This window comes from Macaca mulatta, chromosome 2 (genome assembly GCF_049350105.2).
Source record: "Macaca mulatta isolate MMU2019108-1 chromosome 2, T2T-MMU8v2.0, whole genome shotgun sequence".
NCBI classification, from domain to species: Eukaryota; Metazoa; Chordata; class Mammalia; order Primates; family Cercopithecidae; genus Macaca; species Macaca mulatta.
Genome location: NC_133407.1, coordinates 104,541,071 through 104,555,089, shown reverse-complemented (window position 1 = coordinate 104,555,089; position 14,019 = coordinate 104,541,071). Strand labels below are relative to the sequence as shown.

Sequence of the window (14,019 nt, the reverse complement as noted above, 5' to 3'; positions counted from 1 at the left end):
AAAAGGTGAGTGCAATGAAACATTAAAAATAGCCAGATCACATACAGCTCTCTAGCCTTTGGTAAGAAAAGTGTTTTCTATTCTATGTGACACTGAAAGTCATGAAAGGTTTTAAGCAGGTGAATAATGCAATCTTATTTGAGTTTTTAAAAGCTCATGCTAACTGTAATTCAAAAAACTAGAAGGGAACAGGAAAGAAGGGAAACCTGCAAGGCAGCTATAGCAATATTCCAGCTGATAGATGGTGGTGGCACTAGGGACAAGAAGTAGTTAGACTAAAGAAATATTTAGGAGGTAAAAACAGCAGGTTCTGTTGATGTGATGAACTGCATATAGTAGATGAGAAAAATTAAGAGGAATAAAGATGACTCCTACCTATCGGGCTTGCACAATTAGATTGTAATACTAAATCTAGTGCCATGTAAGAAAAACAGCAGTTTCTAAAACTCCACTCTCCAATACAATAGCCACTAGCCACACAGCCACATTTCAAGTGTTTAACAGGCACATGTAGCTAGTTGCTACCAACTCAACAGCACAGACACTGAACATTTCTACTGTCCCAGGAAGTGTGGATTACTGGACAGTGCTGTGCTAGAGGTAAGAAATGTGCCAAATGCAGAAGTCCATCAAGACTAAAATTATAAAGTATCCATTTGATCGGCCAACATGTAGGTCCAGTGGTGAACTCACAGCAAGAGCAAGTTCATTGGAAATGTATTAATAATAATATATTAGAACAGTATATCACAAACTGGGATGACAGTGATAAGTGGAACCATATACAAAGGACATCTTTCAGGCAGTGAAAGGGAGAAGAAAAATAACTGGAGGGAAAAAAAACGGTTGGGTGATTCCAGAATATTTATTCAACAAAACTTTACTGAACACCTGTAAGTTCCAGATACTGTCCAGCTATCAGGGATATAAAAACAGGGCAAGGACCCTCAAAGGGGGAAAAATAAGTAGACAAACTTTCAGACTATGATTAGATATACCAAATAAATGAAAATAATATGACCAAGTGCAACTGAGTCAACAAGGAAGATCTCAATGGATAAAATATCTGACATCAGCCATGAAGGCTTCATCAGTTTGAAGAAAAACAAAAAGGCTGAAGAGTGAGAGGAGAAAAGTAATAGGTGATGAAGGATGTGAGTATACAGGAGCTTGAGCTTTTACTGAATGAAATGGTAAGCCCCTAGAAGTTTCTGAACAAAAATGTTACATGGTTTATCGTTATAAAAAGGGTTACTCTGGTGACCACGTCGAAAACACATTTAAGGGAGAAAAAGGTGTAAGCAGGGACACCAGTTAGAAGGCCTTTCCAATGATATAGGCAAAAGCCATTCATAATAGCAAAGAGAGAATCAACCCAAATGCCCATGAACGGTAGACTGGATAAAGAAAAATGTAGTACCTATACACCATGGAATATGATGCAGCCTGTAAAAAAGAACAAAATCATGTCCTTTGTAGCAATGTGGATGCAACTGGAGACTATTGTAAGCAAATTAACACAGGAACAGAAAATCAAATGCCACATGTTCTCACTTACAAGAGTGAGCTAAACATTTGGTACACACGGACATAAAGATACAATAGACAGGGACAAAAACAGGGAGGGATGGAGGAGTAATGGTAGAAAGTTATCTATTGAGTACTATGCTCACTACCTGGGTGACTGGTTCAACCGTACCCCAAACTTCAGCATCATACAACATACCCTTGTAACAAACCTGCATATGTACACCCTGAATCTAAAATAAAAGCTGAATAATAATAATATAGGCAAAAGATGGCATGGCATGACATGGCTTCAGTGAAAAATGATTAAGATTTCTGATATGCAGACATGCATCTCATAAGGACATTTCAGTTGATGATGAACTGCACATACAACAGTGGTCTCATAAGATTATAATGGAGCTGAAAAATTCCTATCACCTAGTGATATTGTAGCTATCATAATATTGCAGCACAATGCTCTACTCATGGTGTTTGTGGTGACGCTGGTGTAAACGAACCCACAGTAGGTTTACTGTGCTTCAGTTGTATAAAAGTACAGTGGGCCAGACATGGTGGCTCATGCCTATAATCCTAGCACTTTGGGAGGCCAAAGTGGGAGGATTACTTGATGCCAGGAATTCAAGGCCAGCCCTGGCAACAGAGTGAGACCCTGTCTCTACAAAAAAAATTTTTTTTAACTAGCCAGGCATGGTGGGGTGCCTGGTGTAGTCCCAGCTACCCAGGAGGCTGAGGTAGGAAGATTACTTGAGCCCAGGAGTCTGAGGTTACAGTGCGCTATGATAGCGCCACTGTACTCCAGCCTGGGTGACAGAGTGAGATGCCATCTCAAAAAAAAAAAAAAAAAAAAAAGTATAGCATATACAGTTATGTCCAGTATGCAAGACTTGATAATGATAATGACTGTTACAGGTTTATGTACTTACTATACTTTTTATCATTATTTTAGAGTGCATTCCTTCTGTTACTTCTTTAAAAAAAAAAAAAAAAAGTTAACTATAAAACAGCCACAGGTTGGTCCTTCAAGAGGTATTCCAGAAGGCACTGTTATCATGGGAGGTGGCAGTACCATTTATGTTTACTGCCTCTGAAGACATTCCAGAAGGCCAAGATGTAGAGGTGAAATACAGTGATACTGATGATCCCGATCCTCTGTAGGTCTAGGCTAATGTGTTCATGTCTGAGTTTTTTAACAAAAAAGCTAAAAGGTAAAAATTTTTAAAAATAGAAAAAAGTTTATAAAGATATAAAGAAAATTTTTTGTACAGTTGTACAATTGTGTTTTAAGCTAAGTGTTATTACAAGAGTCAAAACGTTTAAAAAATTAAGAATTCACACAGTAAAAAAGTGACAGTAATTTAAGGTTTATTATTGAAAAAAGTCTTTTAAAATCTTTAAAAAAATGTAGTATAGCCCAAGTGTACAGTGTTTATAAAGTCTACAGTAGTGTACAGTAATGTCCTAGCTCTTTCACATTCCCTCACTCGTCACTTGCTGACTCACCCAGACCAATGTCTAGTCCTGCAAGCTCCATTCATCATAAACGCCTTATACAGGTGTACCATTTTTTATTTTTGATACCATATTTTTACTGTACTTTTTTCTATGTTTCGATATGTTTACATAAAAATACTTACCTTTATGTTACAATTACCTAAAGTATTCATTACAGTAATTGGCCACACCATATAGCCTAGATGTGAGTAGGCTATACCATCTAGGTTTGTCTATGTATACTCTGATGTTCACACAACCATGATTATCTCCTAATGACGCATTTCTCAGAATGTAGCCCCATCATAAAATGACATATGACTTTATTTTGAAGGGAGAACAGACAAGGTTTGCAGAGAGAATTTAGATATGGGGTATGAGAGAAAGATGAGTCAAGAACTGCAAGGTTTTAAGCTAGGTAACTGGAAAGACAGAATTGCATTTCAGAAAAGACTGCAGCTTTGGGGAAAACCGGGAGGTCAGTTTTAGACATACTAAGTTTGAGACGCTTCCTAGACATCCAAAATGCTGACCAAAAAGTAGCTGGATATCAGTTTAAGGATATCAATTTGTAAATCATTAGCAACAGATGTAAATACCATCTGTATAAAGCTATGAGACTGGAGTAAATATGCACAACAAAAAAGGAGAGATTCAAGGACTAAACCTTCAGCCACTCCAACAGAGATCAGAAAGATACCAGAAAAAACAAAGACGGAAATGCCAGTGAAATAAGAGGTCTGAAAACCTGCTAACAGACATGGTGGCCTGGAAACCAATGAAAAGGCATTTCAAGCAACTGCAGCAATGGTGCCAAATACTAACAGATTAAGTGAGATGACAACTACAAATTTATAACGTGGTGGTCACTGGTAGGGGTTCAAAAGAAAAAGGGAGTGCATAAAGCAATTTTTCAAGGTGATTTTGCTGGAAAGAGAAACAGAGACTGAGGTGGAGAGTAAAAGGAGAGATGGAGAGAAAAAAAAAATTTTTTTATAATGGGATAATAGCATGTTTGCTCATGGAAAGAGCCAGTAGGGTAGAAAAAACCACTGATACAAGAAACGAGAGATGCTACAGTAATATTCTTGAGAGCAAGAGGGGATGGAATCTGGTGTGCAAATGAACTGGGTGGCCTTATATTGGAAGGCTACAGTTCTTCCAGTGACAGAGGAGAAGGTAAAAGACATGGTCATAGATACAAGAGACCACTGGGCATGAAGCCAGGGAGGGACAAGACTGTTGAACGTGTATACAAGAAAGTGATTATAATTCAGTATGAAACTTCAGCTGTATAGAAGTGAGGGTGAGGAACAGGGAAAAGCTTGGATAGATAAACTGTAGGTCCCAATGGGACTGATGGGCTGTTGGAGTTGACATATTTACTAGAGGAATTAGAAAGTGGGATGCCTGAAATGAGATTGGGGGAAGAGAGCACAGTTACTGATAAAAGACAGAGTAGTCTAGAATATGACAATGGGAATGTGTAGTTGACTTAGGATAGAAAGTAAGATTACTGGAGGAGAAGAAATCAAGGAACTAAGAGACCAGGATATTGGAAGCATCTTCTATATCAAAGTTTGTACCAGACTGTAAATCAACATACTGCTTCCTTCATCAAAATCTTGCTACAAAAAAAAGTAAGCTAAACTAAACAGTAAACTTAGTGACACAGGTGACTTACATTCTGGCATAACTCCTTATCTTAATTCATACAGGTAACAGTTACGAGACCACATCTTTACCAGTATTGCTCTACATGGATAGTGATGTCATCAAGAATTATGACAGAAATGAGAGAGAGTAACAATGAGCCAAGAGCTAATAAAGTGATCAAGGAAGGATGTGAATGACCCAGCAAGGTCTGCAGGTGCTTGAAATAAAGACGGGCAATGGGTGGTATAATTTGATCACATGAAAGTCAAAGCTTGAAGTTTTGGAAAAGAAAGGTCAAGAAGTGACAATGAGGGAAAAAAGCAGACATTTAGTCCACACACCCCTTAGTTCAGTGTTACAAGGTGTGCAAGAAGGGAAAAAATCATCACTTGAGAGAGCTGTAAGGGAAGTAGCATTCTTGCAGAGAAGGCTAGGTTACAGCTGAAATAAGAAACGAACATTCACAACAGATTGAGAATATAAAGGATTTTCTAACGACTGAATTCCAGAAGTTAAAATGAATGGATTTCAGATGATGAAAGGTGGGAGATGGGGACCAAAAAAAGCAACAGGATTAGAGTCTGGGGGATAAGAGTTAACACAGAAGGGCCAGTGTAACTAAAGTAACAAGTCCTTGAAAAGGCATGCCTCAGGATTGGCCTCTGACCAGTATGCAGTACTACTTCCTTCATTGTAAAGACAGACCATTGATGAAGTTTGATGGTAACAAGGTGAAGGGGTTCCTATTTAGCTCCTGATGGGGAAGACAGGGGAAGTTGAGGAGAAAAGGGAAGGTATTAAACGGCCCTTCTGTCTTAGATCTTTCCAGACAAACGTAATAGAATCTGCAGCATAATGGCAATAAGGAAAAACCTGAGGCCCTTTAGCATATAGTAAGGGCGCTCTTCAAGCATGAGAAATAAGTATTCTTCTAAAAAATCAAATTTTAATATTTCCCAGCATCCACTTATCAGCAATACCATTTTAACCATAATTACTCTGCCTCAAGGGTGACCCTTGATCTTCAGGCATTCCTAGATATCTCATCTCTAAACTTTCTAGCCTCTTATTTCTTATTCTATGGGGAACAGAATGGTTGGCACTCTGAATCAGGAACCAGGAAAAATGACAGCACAATTAAAGCAGGAAACAGTGATCAATGCAGGACAACTACAATATACAAAGTAACAAAATACTTGGGCTTGAAAACTAAACAACAAAATTCAGCAAAATGCCAGCAAATTGATACACTAAATTCATAATCTATTTAAAGCGCTATGTCAGCGTATTATGTTTCCTAAATAGAATTTAGTTTGTAACTTTTGTATCTAAAGGAACTATAAAGTATAAGCGAAGTTTGAGGACATTCAACGGCTCAGAAAGGAATTTAAGGGTCTACCTCAGCACTTTCCTACACAGGGGAATTGAACTCCACTTGGAAGCCTCCAAAGTTACTTGGATTGAAAAATATTTCCAAGAATCCGTTGTTCCTCCCTTATACATGTGGCATTCATCTAGTGTATGCCAAACTTCAAAGACACTCACTCCCTACACCCTTACCCCAAAACCACTTAATTATACTTAAAAAAGAAAGAGAGAGTACAGTAAGTAATCCCTATTACAGCTGTTTCGTTTACTTCACAGTAAAGGAAAATTGGGAGCAGTTTGCAACAACTATCCCTCAGTGTAGCAAATTACTATCACCACTTAAGATCATCTTCAAATTGCACTCCCAAGACATTCTGCAGTAAATTTAACTTCTTACACATTTTTATATGGACGTCCAATAAGGTATGCTATATATATGCACATATATATATTGCTACTATTACAAAACGCTGTAAGAGAGGTTTATCAAACTAAACCAAACCCTTCAGATTTTTTGTACATCTTTGGCTTCCAACTCAGCTACCAGCATTAATCATAAGGTTTATATGCCATGTACACTAACTTGAAATTAAAGTAGGTTAAAAATACCCCCCAAGTTTTAAACGGTTTAACATATCTGTTACAAGTCAGTTAAAAAGAATTAGTCCAGCAATATGTGAATTACTAAAACACGGTAAAACCGTGGGGATATTAGTGAAAAAATTAAAAGATGGAAATAAATAGGGGAGAAAATGGAAGTGTTATGAAGCAGTTTCACCCCAGCATCATTCAGATGTTCACACTCTTCAAACCATCATAGGGCGGGGGAGGGGGAGAAGCATTTTGAACAAGCTCAAAAGATACCAGAGGTAGGAAACTTCTGGGATATTACAAAAGAAACTTTACAGTGGTTCTACGAAGAGTCTCATGGAGATTGTGGGATAGACCAGGGGTGAGACGCCTCTAGGATTAATGTTTCATAAAAGGTCCACTGATCTGCTTGTATTTTACACCATCATATCGTAATAAAAATAATTGCAGACTATAGCATTATTTTCAGATACTTTCTAAACCAACGCCGGCCTATGATTTACATTTTCAGTCCAGTCACTTAAACACGGAGTTTGAAGACTAAACACCCCACTTTTCTTTCTTGAGACAGAGTCTCGCTCTGTTGACCCGGCTGGAGTGCAGTGGTGTGATCTCATCTCACTGCAACCTCTGCTTCCCCGGTTCAAGCAATTCTCATGCTTCAGCCTTCCAAGTAGCTGGGATCACAGGCACCTGCCACCATGCCCTGCTAATTTTTGTATTTTCAGTAGACACAGGGTTTCACCACGTCGGCCAGGCTGATCTCGGGCTTCTGACCTCAGGTGATCCACCCTCCCTAGCCACCCAAACTGCTGCGATTACAGGCGTGAGTCACCGCGCCCGGCTACCCCACTTCTCAAATTCTGGAAATACCTTGTTAGTAGCAAAAGATTTAACCAACATCGATTTAACTGCCTACATAAACTGACCAAAAAGCCATAAGGCATTAATTTAAGTAAAACATATTCAATTAATTTTTAATTACCTAAACTGTTTTTTAAGTTTTGGATGTAGTCTAACAGTAATAATTTAGCTTAGAAATGCAAACTTCTGGTAAAAAGGACATGATTTAAAGACCAGTAAAATTTAGGGCTGATGTGAGTTGTATACACAGAATTTGTCCAGCATTTTAAGTGCCTTCACGTTAAGTTTTGAGACCTCTTAAAAATACACTTAAAGAACTCTATTTAAGATGGCCGAGTAATGAGAAAGTTACTTCTCCCCCTTTTCCTTGAACCTGGCCATCTTAACTCCTAACTTTAAAAATGTTGGTTTCCCAGTTTTCAAAAATAAGTCAATAATATGAATCCTGCTTTTAAGTTCCTAATCTATAATCAAGTCACACAAGGCATTTCCCAAGTGCCCAAATAAATACAAACCTAATAATTTAACAATGTTATCTGCTCAATTATGTACATTCACAGAACCAGTTATTTCACAGAATCATCATCATGAAAACATTGTACTTCAAACGGGACTACCGCAGAGGGACAAACAGGCAGTATTCAGCAAATAAGTGTATTTAATTTGTGCTGAATACAGCATCTTAAAATATGAATTTTGTTCACTGACACTTGAAAATCAAGAGATGTACATTTATCTGGATTTCCCACTTAGGGGAAAGAAATCAGATGATCTGGCAACATAAACTGTATTCCCACACAATGGCTGGAGCTGCTTATGACTGGCTGCTTCATGTGCACTTCAATTTGTAATAGTCCACATGGTCCCATTTACCCAATACCTAACTGGCCCTGGAGACATTTGAGTAGCCATTCCCACTATAATGTAGTAAGACCAATCCTATATAAGGCTTGTGAAAACGATCTTATTCTTAGTAACGTATCTTGAACATCAAATTGTAGTATGCTACATTAATGAAGGCAAGTAACCCATTTCAGGAGAAAAATTAAGTCCCCAGTAGCCATTTTTTTCAGTAAGTTGTATGTACATAATTTTTCAAAGACCTTTGAAGCCTACTCTCATTTTCTTAGAAAACTCTTGAAAAATCAGAACAGAAGCTTACAGACAGCAAATGTTGGAAATACTAAGCACCAACTTGGAAATCACTAATTTACAAGTATTGTCCCTGACGGAGGAATATTTAATCCACCCTGAAATAATCATTCACATAAAGCACTTGAAGCATTCTTGCCTTAAAAAAAACCCTAAATATAGCAATAATACATTTCTTAAGTAGTAAAAAAAAAAAAAAAAACATATACCAGTTTCCACAAAATGACACTGAATTCCATAGGCAAAGTAAAGCAATCATTGATAACTGTCATTTTCCCTCCCTATGTTAACATTTTCATTCCAGCAACATATTCTGAAAAAAAAATTTTTTTTAATCTAAACCCTGAAATATTTCCATATGCTGACCGTGTAACTTCCAAAAGCCAATTTAGAATAAGCTTCATTCCTGTTGCTAATTAGATTGATTTGAAACATGGATTTTCAGAGAATAATATTACTAACAGAAAAACCATGAACTTTAACATAGGAGCCTAGAGAAAGCTCTTTAAGAAAAAATTCAAAGGGCAAAACACTTACAATTCAACATGGCCCACCACTACGTACAAATGAAACCAACCCTATGGTAACTAAGGGCATTATATTTTAGGTCACATACACTGGCTCAATTGCCTCCATTTCTATTTCCTAATATAATCAAGTTGAGCACTTATGTTTTACTCTGTGACTGATTTTAGATAAACTGACAATTCACATCTTCATTATTTTTTTCTGAGAATTTCAGTTGCTGTAATTCATCAATATAGCTAAACATCATGATCTTTTACTTCCTAAAGTACTATAATGAGATTCTGGTTTATCATTACGATATATTTAAGCAGAACTGCCTATTCAAAGTGACCTCAAAAAACCTCCCAACTTTTTTACTGCAAATATTGGCTGAGAAGACATTTTCTCAAGCCTGTATTTTAATTAGCAGTAATATGATTTCAAAAATCAAAGGTTTCTTAGGTGATTCTCCCTCATCAGAACTATTCATAAATATATTCCACATAAACTTGTTTGGAATTAAAAAAAAAAAAAAAATCACAAGCATTATACTATATCCACTGGAGGGCACTCAACATGACCCAAGCATGCAATGAAAACATGCTCGAACACTACTCACAAAGTTGAGGGAAACTTTGAGACTGGGGAATGTCTCTTAACAGAAGAGATGCCTCTAAGTTAAAAAAAAAAAAAAAAAAAAAGTGGCTAAACCCTAAAAACGGGTTCCTAATGTGATTGACTTTATCTTTCAAGAGCTTCTTTTTCCTTAGGGAGGAAGCAAATTATATGCATACCTCAAGGACAGCAGGGTTCAGGCCTCAACAGATGAGCCTAGGTTTCAAACTGAGTCAAGCTCAGTCTTGCATGAAACACAAAAGCAGCATTCTTAAGTAAACAGAGGAAATAAAGAACTTTCCCCGAGTTTAAGTGATGAAAAACTATAGGAGTTAACTCCTACTCATTTCAATCAACACAAATCATATTATATTCCTTTTGTGAAACCTGAGAAGTATGTATTTATTTTAACCGATTGGCCCACTTACCTATCACAATCACAACTGCAATATTACATAGTCTGTTAAAGAAGGACAACTGAATCTGCAAATCAGTATCTTCTCAATGAGGGTACAAGGAGGCAATGGCTACATACGATGGACAAACCAGAAGCAGCTCCTGGGCTATGTTTACTATTCACTTTTACGGTATAAAAATGTTCTCAAGCAGTTTCAACAATAGATACCACAGTTTCAATAAAAAGAGGGCTACAACAAAACTAAGTCAACACAGTATTTTCAAAAACAATGTCACAAATCAACATGACACACTACAAAAGAGTTGCAAATACCTTTTGTTAGAAGTTTGTCCAGTTCTAAAAGCCTTCATCCTTTGTGTCCTGGGTTGGCAGTCAAGCATGCTTCCGACTAAGCTCAAAGTACAAACTTAAAACTTACCACCTACTCATCTACAATTATTGATTATCAGCAACTAGGAAACCACAAGAGAAATAAAAATAATCTTATAACAGGACAGATGTATTATTTCATTTTAATAACACTGAAGTTTCATTTGGCTAAATATACTTACATAGTCTACTGCAGGAGATTTCATTTCACTGCTACTTATAACTACAAAATAATTATATCAAACTTTTAATTCTCTACATCCCTAGTTTCAACAATACTTAGCATGCGCCTCTCCCCACCTCATCCTATAACAAAAAAGAGTATCTGCAAGAGTTTTGCTAACACATTTCAAAATACCCTTGAAGAAACTTGTCTCCTCGTTTTCTATCTTGGTGGTGGTGTTATGAAAACAAGCATACAGACCTTCACTTATGCCAATTTTTATTCCAGTCATCAACGGGAACAGTAAGCTCAGTCTGATAAATTTTAATATTGGAAATACACTTTTCTATATCATGTTAGTAAAGGAAATAATCAGATAACAGTTTAAAAAAAACCCTCTTCAATACTCTGAAACCTGAACACTGTTAAATGCTTCATTTTTTTATTAGCCACCTTTTTTTTTTTTTTTTAAGTCGGTTTTTCCCGAAAACTTTTAAATGACTGTTCTGGTCTGTGGGAGACTCAGGACTCCACAGGACTCTAAAGTTACATGCTATACTAAGCTTTCTAGCACAGGTTTTTACTTTTCCCCACCCCCAGGACTTCAAACTTGAATAGTCTCAGTATTCCTTTAATCCTACAGAATAGACTTCTGAAAGTTTTTCAAGTTACTGTTGCAATAATCTCAGGGCCTTGTCCTTGTACATGGCCTTCAGAACAAAGGTTAGGTCAAAGTAATGAATATTGGGCGCAAATTAGCCACATTTTGTCTGGTGTGAAAGCACATCCTCAAACCCTGAAGGGTACTTTTTTTTTAATCAGAGATTTTCAAAGATCTAAATATAAAAGTAAAATAAATGTCGCACAGCCTCAGTTCAAACGAAAAGCCTCCAAAGTAGAAATGTATGTTAATAATTTAAGCAGGAGATAAACCAGCGGTACAACATAAATAACACTTGAGGCTATATTTAATATTTCTTAGGATGAATACAAGTCAATACGAAGACATCTGAAGGTACTGAATGTTCGTTCACCATGTGACAAATACTGAAATGGCTACCTAAATTCCAGACAAACTACAACTTAGCGATCTGAAAAACATTAGCCTAGACTTTATGAAAGGAAATGCTGCCGTCTCTTTAAGTTGATGTCTAGCCTAAGCCACCATTATTCAAGATACAAAGCTCCCATTTCACTAAAACCACTCCTCGATTTCCTTTTGCCGACCTCTGCATACCAGCAGCCTAGTCTCTCTTCATTCACCACTCACAAACTCGAGGGGTGGGGGGCCGGGGACGGGGGAAGACCACAGATGTCTGGAAGATACAAAGTATGAGACAATGCTCCCTCCAAAAGGGAAGAGAACGTAAGGCAACAACTACACCCAACTGCCAAAGCTTTCAAGCTTGGCAGATTCAGAAGCAGGCTATAGGAACTTAACTTCGAAAAGTCTCGGTTCAAAGTCCTCTCTCCAGACAAAACACTCAAAGAAGTTGCAGTGCTTGAATTCCATTTGGCCAGTTTTGGAGCGAAGGGAAAATTCACTCCGCTGAAAAAACAACATCCTCTAAAACCCAATTTTAGCTGCCATCAAACTAAATTTTGAATAAATTTAAATTATTTCTACGAACAAAATTCTCGAAGCGTTCTGAGTCAGAGGCTGAATCCTGCAGTTCACTTGGTAAAAAACAGTAAGCCATCACCTTCGCCTTCCTCCACCCTCTTATTTCACCAGGGTCTCATGCCCACTACCATAAATCCATAAGACTCTCAGTACATTATCCACTGTTTTCACTCACCTGCACAGTACACTAAAATATAGGTGCAAGACATGGATTTTTCATGTGCACACCCTACTGACGCATCGCACCGGCTGCACTAAGAGTTTAGTTACTCTAACGTTTCAAGTTGCTTCGATTCAAACTCACATAGCTAGGGTATTAAAAAAAATAATAACACTTCTATTCTTAAGAACGAAAGAAGAAATCTTAAGAGAAAGTCCACTGGTCCGATCCCCAGGACTGATGGGACCTAGGGTGGCGTCCCTGCCTCAGCGCCCGAACCCCAACTCGCCGCAGGAGCTGAGAAGGCGGAGCCCCCCGTCCCCACCCCGCCCCCCACCCCGGCCCCGGCGCATCCCAAGGCACAGGGTCCCTCCCCGAAACTCGGCCAAGGCCAGAGCCCCGGACGGAAACCACAGACCCCCACCCCCACCCCGCCGGCCATCCGGGCTCCTGGACGCGCCCCCGCGGCACCCCCTCCCCGCAAGCGATGCCCCCGGGGCCCCCGAGAGGCAGCACGACCGGAACCCGGGCCCGGCCGCCACCCTCCGCGCCCCGGGCGCGGCCCGCCCCCACCGTCCCCTACCTGAGCCCCCCACTCCCAACCCCAGGCCTCCCGGCTGCGCCCAGCCCGGCTCCCAGCCCGCCGCCCGGACCGCGCGCCTGCGACGAAGTTTGGCTCCGAGAGGAAGCTGGAGCAGCCCCGGAAGGATAAGGAAAGGAGCGCCCAAGCACCTCAGGGGAACAGGCTCCTCCCGTCGCGGGAGTCCGACCGTCCTCGACCTGCGGTGGCGGCTCGGCGAGGACTGAAGCTGCTCCTCGGACCTTCCTCCGTCTCCGCCTCCCCTCGCTCTCCGCTCTCGGGGCCGGGCCAACACGGCTGCCACAGACCAAGAGGCTTAAAATGGCGCCGCACAAGGAGCTCTTATAAGTCGCCCAAAAGCTGCCGTATCCTGCCGCCGCCGACGCAGCGCGGAGCGCGGAGCGTTCCGCCGCGCGAGGACAAGGGGCGGGGCGCGACAGGGCGGTGGAAAGTAGTCCCCGCGCCGCCCAGCAGTCAGCCGCCGTCTGAGCGCCCCGGGCCGGGGCGGGGTGCTGGGGCACGCTACGGACGCTCCCCGCGGTGACGGCTGGCGGTTGCCCGCAGCGCGGGACCTGAGGGCAACTCTTGAGGGCGCCGTGGTCTGCGTCGGGGAGGCCGGGCCCCCGCGGCCTGGGTTGGGGAACGTGGCCCCGGTATCCTCCCCTGTCCCAAGCCCGTCACCCCCGCCCCCCGCGTTTCCCGAACCGGGAGAGCAGCTGCAGGACTCTGCGCGCCTTTCCCGCGGCCTGCGGAAGGTGGCACCTCGGCCCTAGTCTTCGGGGACCGCGCGGGGTGGACGGGACAGGTCCTGGGAGGGCGGAAGTTCGGGGCCAGGGCGGCGGTAGGGGCTCGGGGTCAGCGCCCGCCCGGCTTTGGGCGCTGCCGGGTGCCGCCGCTGCCCGGTCGCCGGCCTGCGGGCTCTCTGACCGGG

At 40.7% G+C, this 14,019-nt stretch overlaps 1 protein-coding gene across 3 annotated transcripts in view; it reads right to left on the bottom strand.

The window, feature by feature from the left end:
• The window catches only part of CTNNB1 (catenin beta 1), a 40,997-nt gene extending 27,544 nt beyond the window's left edge, over window positions 1-13,453 (bottom strand). For 2 of the 3 annotated variants that reach the window (XM_015131255.3, XM_015131256.3), the window contains exon 1: window positions 13,241-13,406. The gene's annotated coding sequence lies outside the window, so the exon portion shown is untranslated. 3 annotated transcript variants of the gene reach the window in all.
• Between the last annotated feature and the right edge of the window lie 566 nt (window positions 13,454-14,019).